This window comes from Phaethon lepturus, unplaced genomic scaffold, assembly GCF_000687285.1.
Source record: "Phaethon lepturus isolate BGI_N335 unplaced genomic scaffold, ASM68728v1 scaffold24501, whole genome shotgun sequence".
In the NCBI taxonomy this organism is placed as follows: Eukaryota; Metazoa; Chordata; class Aves; order Phaethontiformes; family Phaethontidae; genus Phaethon; species Phaethon lepturus.
This window is the reverse complement of record NW_010517339.1, coordinates 70,268-79,818: the sequence shown is the minus strand read 5'-3', so window position 1 is coordinate 79,818 and position 9,551 is coordinate 70,268. Positions and strand designations below refer to the sequence as shown.

At 45.0% G+C, this 9,551-nt stretch overlaps 1 protein-coding gene across 1 annotated transcript in view; it reads left to right on the top strand.

Moving 5' to 3' along the window:
- NFATC2 (nuclear factor of activated T-cells, cytoplasmic, calcineurin-dependent 2) overlaps positions 1 to 9,551 on the top strand; it is a gene marked incomplete at its 3' end in the record, with an annotated part of 55,724 nt that overhangs the window by 9,497 nt on the left and 36,676 nt on the right. The window lies entirely within an intron of this gene.

Genomic DNA, 9,551 nt, shown 5'->3' with positions numbered 1-9,551 from the left:
GGGTTGGGAGAGGCCCCCCTCCTGAACCCCAAACCCGCCTGCCCAGGAAGATTTACCATGGAGTGCACGTCAGAGGAGTTGAGTTTGTCCTTTTCTGCTCATCTTCCCAACTCTCTCTGTTTGGGGCAGGGGAAGTCGGAGGTCCAGGACGAAGCCCTTCATGTTTGCACTTTCGTGGGCAGGCTGTGCTGGACTCACGTGGTGGAGCCGGCTCATACTGTGCAACACCTTTGTACCATTCTCGTGGCCTTCGCTTCCCTTTCCTAGCGAGTGGGAGCCTTGCGCGGGTTCTCAGCGCCTTTTGGCTCTTGCAGGGATTTCTGCCCCCAACTCGAGAACAGCGTATGACCAGCTGACTGCACCTTCCATGCCTGATGTACCTGCAGGACTACTGGGCTTGTTTGCACAACTGTGATGACTGTAGGTGCCTCTTGAGCTTTGAGCTGTTGAGTCGCGGATATATTTACTGTGGTTACACGTGCTATTGCAGGGATAGATGTGCAATTTTGAAAGTGCAGATTTTAGGTACATCTGGGAAAATCTTTTCAGAACTAATACCCCATCAAGTGTAAGAGTAGGTCAGTCAATACCCCTCACACTGTGCTGCTAGTGTACTGGTAGCGTGGCTGTACCTTGAGGCTCAGTGGAGCCACTGAGGAAATGAAATTGCTAGATAAATCAAAAGTAGTGCAGGAAAACATGGATGAGCCTGAAACTGGCTTTTGTTTAGATGCAGGACTGGACGGAAAAACAGGGAATATCAAGTATGATATCTGATACACCAAGATTAGAGGAGGAGCTGACCTGTATGCTTTCCCTAACACTAATGCAAGAAGAGAACTGCTGGATAGCAGTGATGGTAATTAGCTACTGGGAGAATTTAACTGGAGATAAGTTGCATCCTCTGTTGCTTGAAGGCTTTAAACTGGGTCTGCATCCCCCTGTGTGAAAGGGATGCTGTCACCCAGCTGTTATGGCTGAGCGAGTGCAGCTCGCCCCTAAGAGAAGGACAGGCAGGATCGCTCCATGGTACAGTTGAGTGCAGAGGTGTGGGGAAGATGATCAGTGAACTGTGTCCCTTGAGGGAGCAGTGGGATTTTCCCAAGGCCAAGCTGCTCTGAGTTAGAGATGACTATAAAGTTCTCACTGGAACTTTTGAGCCCAATTCAAAATGCACTGCTTTTGATGGAAAATAATTTTGGCAGAGGAGAGGGGACAGAGAGTATACCAACCAGTTTGAGAGTGATGCCTGTGAGATGCAGGCAGCCTGGGTTATTCATTGGATTAGAAATATGCCTGAATTAGGCAGGTGCAAGATTTAGGCTACTTTTTCATGCATGCTCTCCCTGCAGGACTGTATATGGGGGAGTCAATGCACAGTAAACCAGAGTTCAAATTTATGGCTGTTTGCCATGGATGTGGACACTTCCAGAGCAGCAGTACCGCCAACATAACTCATCCTGTTCAGGGCACGCTTGAGTATCCGCAGGAGAGGTTCAGGCAGGGTGGATAGTGTCCTGTAAACTCACATCTGAGCTCTCTGTTCATGGGCTTCACCATCCAGCTAAGCCTCTATTTCCTCTCTTCCTCTCTCAAGACCAATGTCTATTCAGTTGGAAGAGCCTCGCGCCAAGCGAGGACTCGCACCTCAGTCTCCTGCATCCAGGAGCAGCATCGTGCTCACCGGGCTAAGAGCTGTTTTGGGAAAAGGGACTGGACTCCTCCTGCCTGCTGCTGCTCAGTGAAAATTTTCTAGGGTCTCTATTTCATTCTGAAACAACTGTTGAAAACTTGATGCTTCCAGCAGACCTGCGTTACTCCCTCTCTGAGCACATCTTGTGTTGTGGGTTTCAGCATAAGAAAGAAATGGGGGAGGAGAGAGGCTCCTGGGGCGTTTGTTTGTTTGTTTGATTGTTTGTTTGTTTATTTATTTAACCAAAAATGCTTTTTGGCCAATATCCTTTCTGAGTCTGTCAGTCATTCACTCAAATAGCCAGTGCCTGAGCAAAGGCCATGGTATGGTCCCTGGACCCCAAGCCTCGCAGAAGGCCCTGAGAAGCACTGAGCCCTGGCAGAGGGCTGAGCTCTGGGGATTTGGTTCAATGCAGTCAAATCGATCATCTCAGGCTGACCTGAGTAACTCCAAGATGCTTTTGCTTCTACTGCTGTCCCATCTTCCCCCTTCACAGCACGGTTGCTCTCTTGTGCCACATCTCGGTTGCACAGCGTGATGCTCCCGGGGCTGCACCTGAAGCATCGCTGCCTTGCTGGTCTGCCGGGAAGGATGAGCTGCCTGTGGCAGAGGAAGCTGCAAGGTTAGGTGATAAGAAAGCAGCTCTGCTTGCCACCCTCCGTTCTGCTCCAGCTGGGCTGAGGCCGGTTCCCACAGTGCCTCCGACAGCCGGCAAAGGAACAACTTTGCTAACTGGTGGCAGAGACCTGTGCCAAGAAACTCCCCCAGTGTGATTCTGTCAAAATCAGCAAATTTGCACCCTCTGATTTACTTGTGGGTAAATTGAGAGTTTTGTCGTGCTGGGGGAAGTTTAAATCTTTTGTCATGAATGTGCATGGAAGCTCTTTAATTACACAGCTGGTTTTCTTAGCAGCAAAAAAATTCTATTTTCATGCAGCTATGAAAATCTGATCTCTAAATCCCCATATCTGTACACGTGCAGTAGTCAGATGCATAGTACCTCTTCTTTTAAATTTTCAGCCGAGACAGGTAGTCAAAGCATCTTGAAAACAGGATCAGCTCTTCATAGTGGTAGAGAAACTGAGGCACAGAGAGGAAACAACTTGCTTACATTGAAATGTAAGGTCAGTGTCAGGACAGTCAGGAGCAAAACCCCCTCAACTGCTTTCTCCCAAGAGCTGCCGTCTCTGTCCCAGACCTGTATTTTAATCACATGAGAAAGCAGAAATCCCAGTTAGACACTGGGAGTCTGGTTGTCATTTACTGTAAGAAGCAGCAGAGCAAATGAGATTCAGTCCTTGGAATTTTGACAAAATTGTCACCAAAATAAGAAACACTTAAAATTGGGTATAATAAAAACTCATCATTTAGCAGAATCAGATGTTTGAAGGATTATCTTTGGAGGCCTTTTTAGACTGCTTCGGTGAGGAGCAAAAGGAACTGAGGCAGAGATTTCCTTCTGGTTTGCGTTCTTTTGCTATGTCCCAAGTACATTAAATTGAACAAAAACATGTGACAAGATTCAACTTTGTTGCTCAATGTCAGCTCTAACTGAAGCAGGCAGGCAAGCCGCTACGTGATACGGAGTCTGGATGAGGTCTTTGTCTTAATTACTGACAGCTATTGGTATGCCACTCTCCCCGAGACAATACAGTGACATTTTCCATCTTGGTAGGAGTATTGCTGAGTAAAGATGTGCCCCGCCTCCCCCCCCTCCCCCCCAAATCCTTGACATTGTTGCAGTCAAAGGGTACTAATGATGAGAATTAATGATCAAATCCAAGATGCAAAGTTGCTTTCACCAGGAAGTGAGCTGAACAGGCACTGCGCCAAGCAGGGGCTATTCAGACAAGCGCATCTTCCTCTTGTCTGCTGCGGAGTGTCCAAAAACGCTTGCTGGCACGGAAAACAGCCTTGGGACTGATGAAGAGTCTGAGCTGGGTAATAGTTTGTGGTGTCAAAAGCTTTGAGAGACAGCTCTAACTCTGCAGCTTCTCGCTGTTTCTAGAGGAAGGTGGGCGTTGGGCGAGCTGGGGCTCCGTCCTAGGGCAGCCGGTGCCGCAACCACGTGCCGCTCCTGGCAAGCCTTTCAGTGCTTTCTTATCTTCTGGTGTACAGCAGGAAAAGGGAAGCAGTAGGAGGAAGCGATTTCTCACGCGGCTTTGTATTTGCTTCTAATTAAACGTTGCCAGTCGAACTCTGTTTTCCCACTTTTCACTACCGGCCGGGGACGTTCTATCTGAATCACCCCGGCGCTGTTCTCAAAGCTGACCACACACATGCACACCCCGTTCGGGGGGAAGCCGGAGTGACTTCCACAGGGAGATAGCAAGTAATATGCAGCAGTTAATAGACTAAGCCTCATGTTACAGTGAGCTGAAACAGGCAAGAGACTTGATTACTTTCAAGCAAATAAAATCACCAGGACTAGTGAATTCATTCCCCAATTTTATACTTTCCTTCTGGCAGTAGCTTGTGTTGTCTAGACAGGAAGATGTGTGCAATCAGCTTTAAAGATGCAGCCTTATACCTCTCAGGGGAGAAAGACCTAAATTCCCGACAAGCAAAGGTCTATTGGGATGAATGGGAAACAAATTATTCCCTTCTACTCTCTTAAGGCAATCTGCATCTGTTTTGCACAGGGCAGCCTTCGCGCTGGGGCTCTTCAAAGGTGCACGTAAGAGGTGTAGATGCTCCTGCTTTTGTCTCGCAAGCCCATCCTGTTTGCATGCAGACTTTCAGATATGCAACACCCAGGCTAGAAATCCCCAAGATAATCTGGCTCTGAAACCCTTCAATTAAGAAGACAAAGGCAAAAGAGTCCACTGCTAGTGGAAACCGAGGTGCTGCGGCCGGCGAGCAGTGCTACCACACGTCTGTGCCGTTTGCGGAACGAGGTCAGCAACCGCTGCAGCAAGGCAGAGCGCAGGGGACGGGGACCTCGGGTTTCCACTGCGCTTTGGCTGCTCATCCCCTGTGGGACCTGGCAAATCACTGCACGTCTCTGCCCTGCCTCCCCCATTTAACAATTCAAAAGTTGCCTTACTTATCTCCCAGGAATCATCCTTCCTCTTGCTAATAGTATAAGTCTATATAAAATATAATAATATTTAAACTCAACTAAACGTGTCCAAGATTCAAAGATCTGAATTCCAAAGGTTTCACTAAATGCTGTCCATATATGCATATGTTGTATCTATAGGTGACCTCTTACAGATTCTTTAGGGAATTCGCCTTTCTTTCTGACTCTTCTGTCAATTTATCGCTCGGTTACCAGGCAGCATAACTAAGCGCTGTTGCAGGCTTCACTTGTGCAAAGAGATTTGCTATTCATGCAGCACAGCAAAGGTGATCCTTGTGCTTATAAATCCCCACAACCAGCGGCGATGTGAACTGGGCAGATGCGGTGTTTGGTTTGTCTGAACGCTGGGGTAGGGACTGATTTAGATTTGAATTGCAAACTCTCTCTTGTAAGTGCTTGTGTATTTGGAACTGGGATCTCAGTTTGTAAGAACACCTGAGTTTTTAAATAACACCGGAAAAAAATATCTTGTTTCTTATGTCTAATGTGTGGTCTTGATGGCTGTGGTTGCTGGTACCATCACAGGAATTGTGTTCGGGTGGGTAACTGGGCTGCCAATGCACAGCAGCTAAAGGCATATCTGCTCATGTTTTGCATGCAGAATTACACATGTGCCTTCCTGAAAATGGCACTTAAATACCCACTTCTCCCAAATTTGACTGGTATTGATCCATGGATGGAATGCAGAATGAATGAATTTTATTTATGCAGAGGTGAGCTGATGATTTTAATCATGCCACACATTTCCATTTTATTTAGAAACCCAATCATAGCAGCAAACCAAACAAGAAAAGTCGTCTTGTTTTCTGAATGATGTTATTTGTTTATCTGCCAAAGTGCTTTGCATTTCCTCAGGTCACAGACCAGCCCATGTCTGGCTATGTTAATATTATAAGAGTTATGCAAAAGCAAAGTTTAAGAGAAATCTTTCAACTGAAAGAAATAGGACCTTAAAATCCCAAAATAGAGTATGGAAAGGTACACATCATGTCTGGCTTCTCTTTCCCCTTGTGGCAAATGTGACTCAAAGGAGTTGGGTTTTTTCCAGCTCGATCTGTATACAGTTTGGGGGAGTTTTATTGTGAATAGGTCACCTTACGATACACAAAAATATTTCCTTCCAGAGTTCTGTGTTCATAAATCTTTCTTGATTCTCACTCTCTTGAAACTGAAACCCAGATGATTTCGTTTTCTTCACGCAAAGAAGACTAAGGCAACACCTTGGCGTGGGGCTGGTCCTCTGTTCTCGTCTCTGCTGGAGCTCCCGTGGCAGGGCATTGCGCCCTCCGCTCCGGCGGCTGCAGGGCGAGCTGCCGTCTTCCTCCCTGCGAGGAGCAGAAGAGTAGGACTGAAAACCTGAGACTTTCGAGCAGCTTGGTTGTTGCTAAGGGAGGAAAAAATGAATTTCAAAGTTATTAGTTAAAAAATGTTTTAAGTCTTCACTTCTCTGTAGAGTTCTTTAAGGGTCACTTTTACTCCTTCTTTGCTCCGCCAAAGAAAAGATCAGTGTTACAGTTAAATACTAAAGCAGCTGCCTAGCATAGTGGAGGTGAGCGTTTATTGAGAGTAACAGTCTCTCGTAGCTCAATTTTGAGGAGAGACATATATCTGAAACATGGCTTTAATGTGGTCTTTCATTCTAGCTCACAATGGATTTTTCTATAGAAAAATGCAGCACAAAATATTAACTCATTTCTGTTCCTGCAAGGTAGTGTTAGCATCAGTGTTCCCCTTACAGATAAGGTTGTATGACATGGCTGAAGCTATATAGTAAATTCATGGCAGAGCTGGGTGTAAAACTCTGATTTTAAAGTTTCTGGAGCATTTCTGTGGGCTGTCCACCTTCATTTTTTGTTCCTAAGTCATCCTGATGTGTTCTTAGCAAGTGAAAGGTAGATGGAAATGCTTATGGTAAGTGATAACCTGTATTATCCTTTAAAATGTAATCAACTCAAGATAAGGGGACAGCCTTTTAAATGGGGATACTTGACTCTTTTACATATATTTTTCTCTTTGTATTTGCATTTTGTAATGCTATTTTGATTTTACAGTGATGTCATCCCAAAGCATTGCCATGATGCCATAAATTACCAAATAATTATGTTACTTTCTTCCACTGATCAAACAATGATTTAAAATCTGGTCCTGTGGAGGACCAGAGGCCTTTTACTATGTGTTTTATATCCCGTCGTCCAGCAGATGATACAAACATTGCCATATGAACAGGCAATCAATTCCTCTCTTCTTCAAGTATATATATGTTTATATAGACACACATCCACAGACATACATATTATTAGAAGACCATGAATAGTTTTGCCTTGGGAACTCATTCTACACATGAGCAAATACCACTTAAAATTACTTTTAAAGGTGGCCAGTATTAAAAACTGTGTACGTAGCCAGTTTTGTTACAGCTGCTACTGACTGTGCTCACTGGGGGCAGATTTTCTTTTGTAATTTATTAACTGTTTTCCTCTGTTCCTGACTCCCACCTATAACTCTGGGATTTTGTTCTGCCAGGACAGAGGGTAGAGTAAAAGCTGCTTTGCTGTCACTGTAATAACAGTTCCAGTCCAAAGGATCCTCTCGTCATCTTAGCTGGATCCACAAAGAATTACTCTGTCAGGCGTGACAGTAAACATGCTCAGTACTTAAAAACTACTCTTCTCCCTCTCCCCTTGTAAAGACAACATGGCTTTTGGTCATAATGGCTTTTCATTGAAGGCCAGGAAATCTTGGATTTTGAAAGTACCATACTTAGGGTGAGTTTCGGCACGGCGCTCGGAGGACCTGGGCTTAATGGGCCTCCACGGATAAACAGGAGGTGATTCCTACATTCATGCCTGTGCCCAGTAGATCTATCATTTTGACCTCTGTCGCCTTTAATCTTGTATACACTCTATACATTTCTAAATCTCCCCCGGGCTGCGATCGTATTTATCACATTCTTGGCAATGCTACTTCTCCAGTACCAACCCTAGTGCTTGGAGTCCCGCTCCACTCCTCCTCCACCTTGCTCCCAGAGCCAGCTGGCATGCTTGCACGAAGCCTCGTACCCGATTTTCCTTCCTCACAATCTCCCGAAGCGCTTGTGCGAGTGAGCTATCGTAGGTGTCTGAGCTGCAGCTGGGCGGGATTCTGTAATTCTTTCTTGCACAACCCCAGCTTAAGGCCTGTTGACTTCAATGGAGCTATTCATGTAAGTGGAGACTGCAGATTCGGGCCCTTGGGTTCTAAGGTCTCTGGGGCATAGACCCTGTCTTTGTATGCCTTGCAAATATGTGCTAGATGAGTAACGATAGCTCAGAAGAGTGAGTGTCGCTTTACATTTGCCATACTGAAGGAAGGTTGCCAGGATTGCATTGATACTGCATGTGGTCCCCTTCCAGGGGGGAATTAATCCTTCTATGCAAAGATACCTCCTGCTGACTGATGAAAAGAAAAAAGAAAAAAAAACAACAGTTTGACCATGAATACCATTAGCTTAATCTTCCTTTTCTCTGATCTTCCAGTACTATTTGCTTTGTATGGCTTCATCAAGGTTTTGTATGTGGACAGAATAATTGAAAACAAATTTAGCATGTCTCAGACCATAAAGTTCCCTTTCAGCTAGATCACTGGCTATGCGGTAGATAAATGTCTGGTTTTCATTTTTGGTTATGAGAGAAATTTAGAATGGTTTGATTTGTAATTTTGAATGTTAATAAAGAAGGAGAAATTTCCTTGTCTCCTGGTCTATGGCGGCATTCTGACTTTCTTGCTCCTCTTGCAGCAAATGCTGTTTATAAAAATGTTATTTAGTACAGAAAAGTCTGTTTATGTCCTTGAACCCTAGAGGCCCCAGTGTCTAAGGTCAATTAAGACCTCCTTGTGCCAGGTACTATACAGTCCCAGACCAAAAATGCCAGCTCTACCTGTATAGATAGTATTTTAATGCAATGCAAGAGGAATGGCTGAAGGTGAACCAACAACTGGGGGAAGGATGTGTGAACCAACACCAGTCCACGTAAGTGGCTTCAGGAGAACAAGAACATATTTCCTTTTAAGACTGTTCAAGAATTCAGCAGACAGGGAGATTTATAGGGTGGAGATGTAGATATTAAAAGGGGAACATCCTCCCTGAGGGAAGAGGCTGATGGGCAGAAAATGCAATGCTGTCAGTGTTTAAGAAGTTGATACTGGTATTTGGGACTGGATTTGGGAAGTCTGGGAATAGGTAACTGGGTAGAAAATGAGAGGTGAGAGGGCAAAGAGCAGAGCAGAATTTTGAAGATGAAGGCAGGCAACTTATGTCTGGTATGAGCGAGACAGGGAAGCTGGAGAGATGTGAAGCTCAGGGTGACTTGAGCAAAGAGAGAGGTTGGAAGGACAATGCTTCCAGCTGGGTTTGAAATGGATGTGAGCTGGGGCAAGACTGCATGTTCCAAGGCCAAAGAAAGGGATCATTAAATGTTTATGCATCATTTAAAATCTCAGCTCTCAAAATAGCAGACACATTCGCTAGACACTTCCTGTTTAGGGGGGAAAAAAATCCTTATTTTTTAAGTGCAGTTGAAGTAGGAATCACAAGCTGAGCTGAGGCAAAGTCATTTTACTGAATGTTAGGCTGGAGAGAATTAGGGTTTGCAAGTTGGACATCACATAGGGACTAATTTAAAGCCCCCTATGTCGATGGACATTTTCCATTAGCTTTGATAAGGTCTGGAGAAGGTGCATATGGGAGTACCACATATATACCACATATACAAATGCAAGCAAGAGACTTTCTTCTGT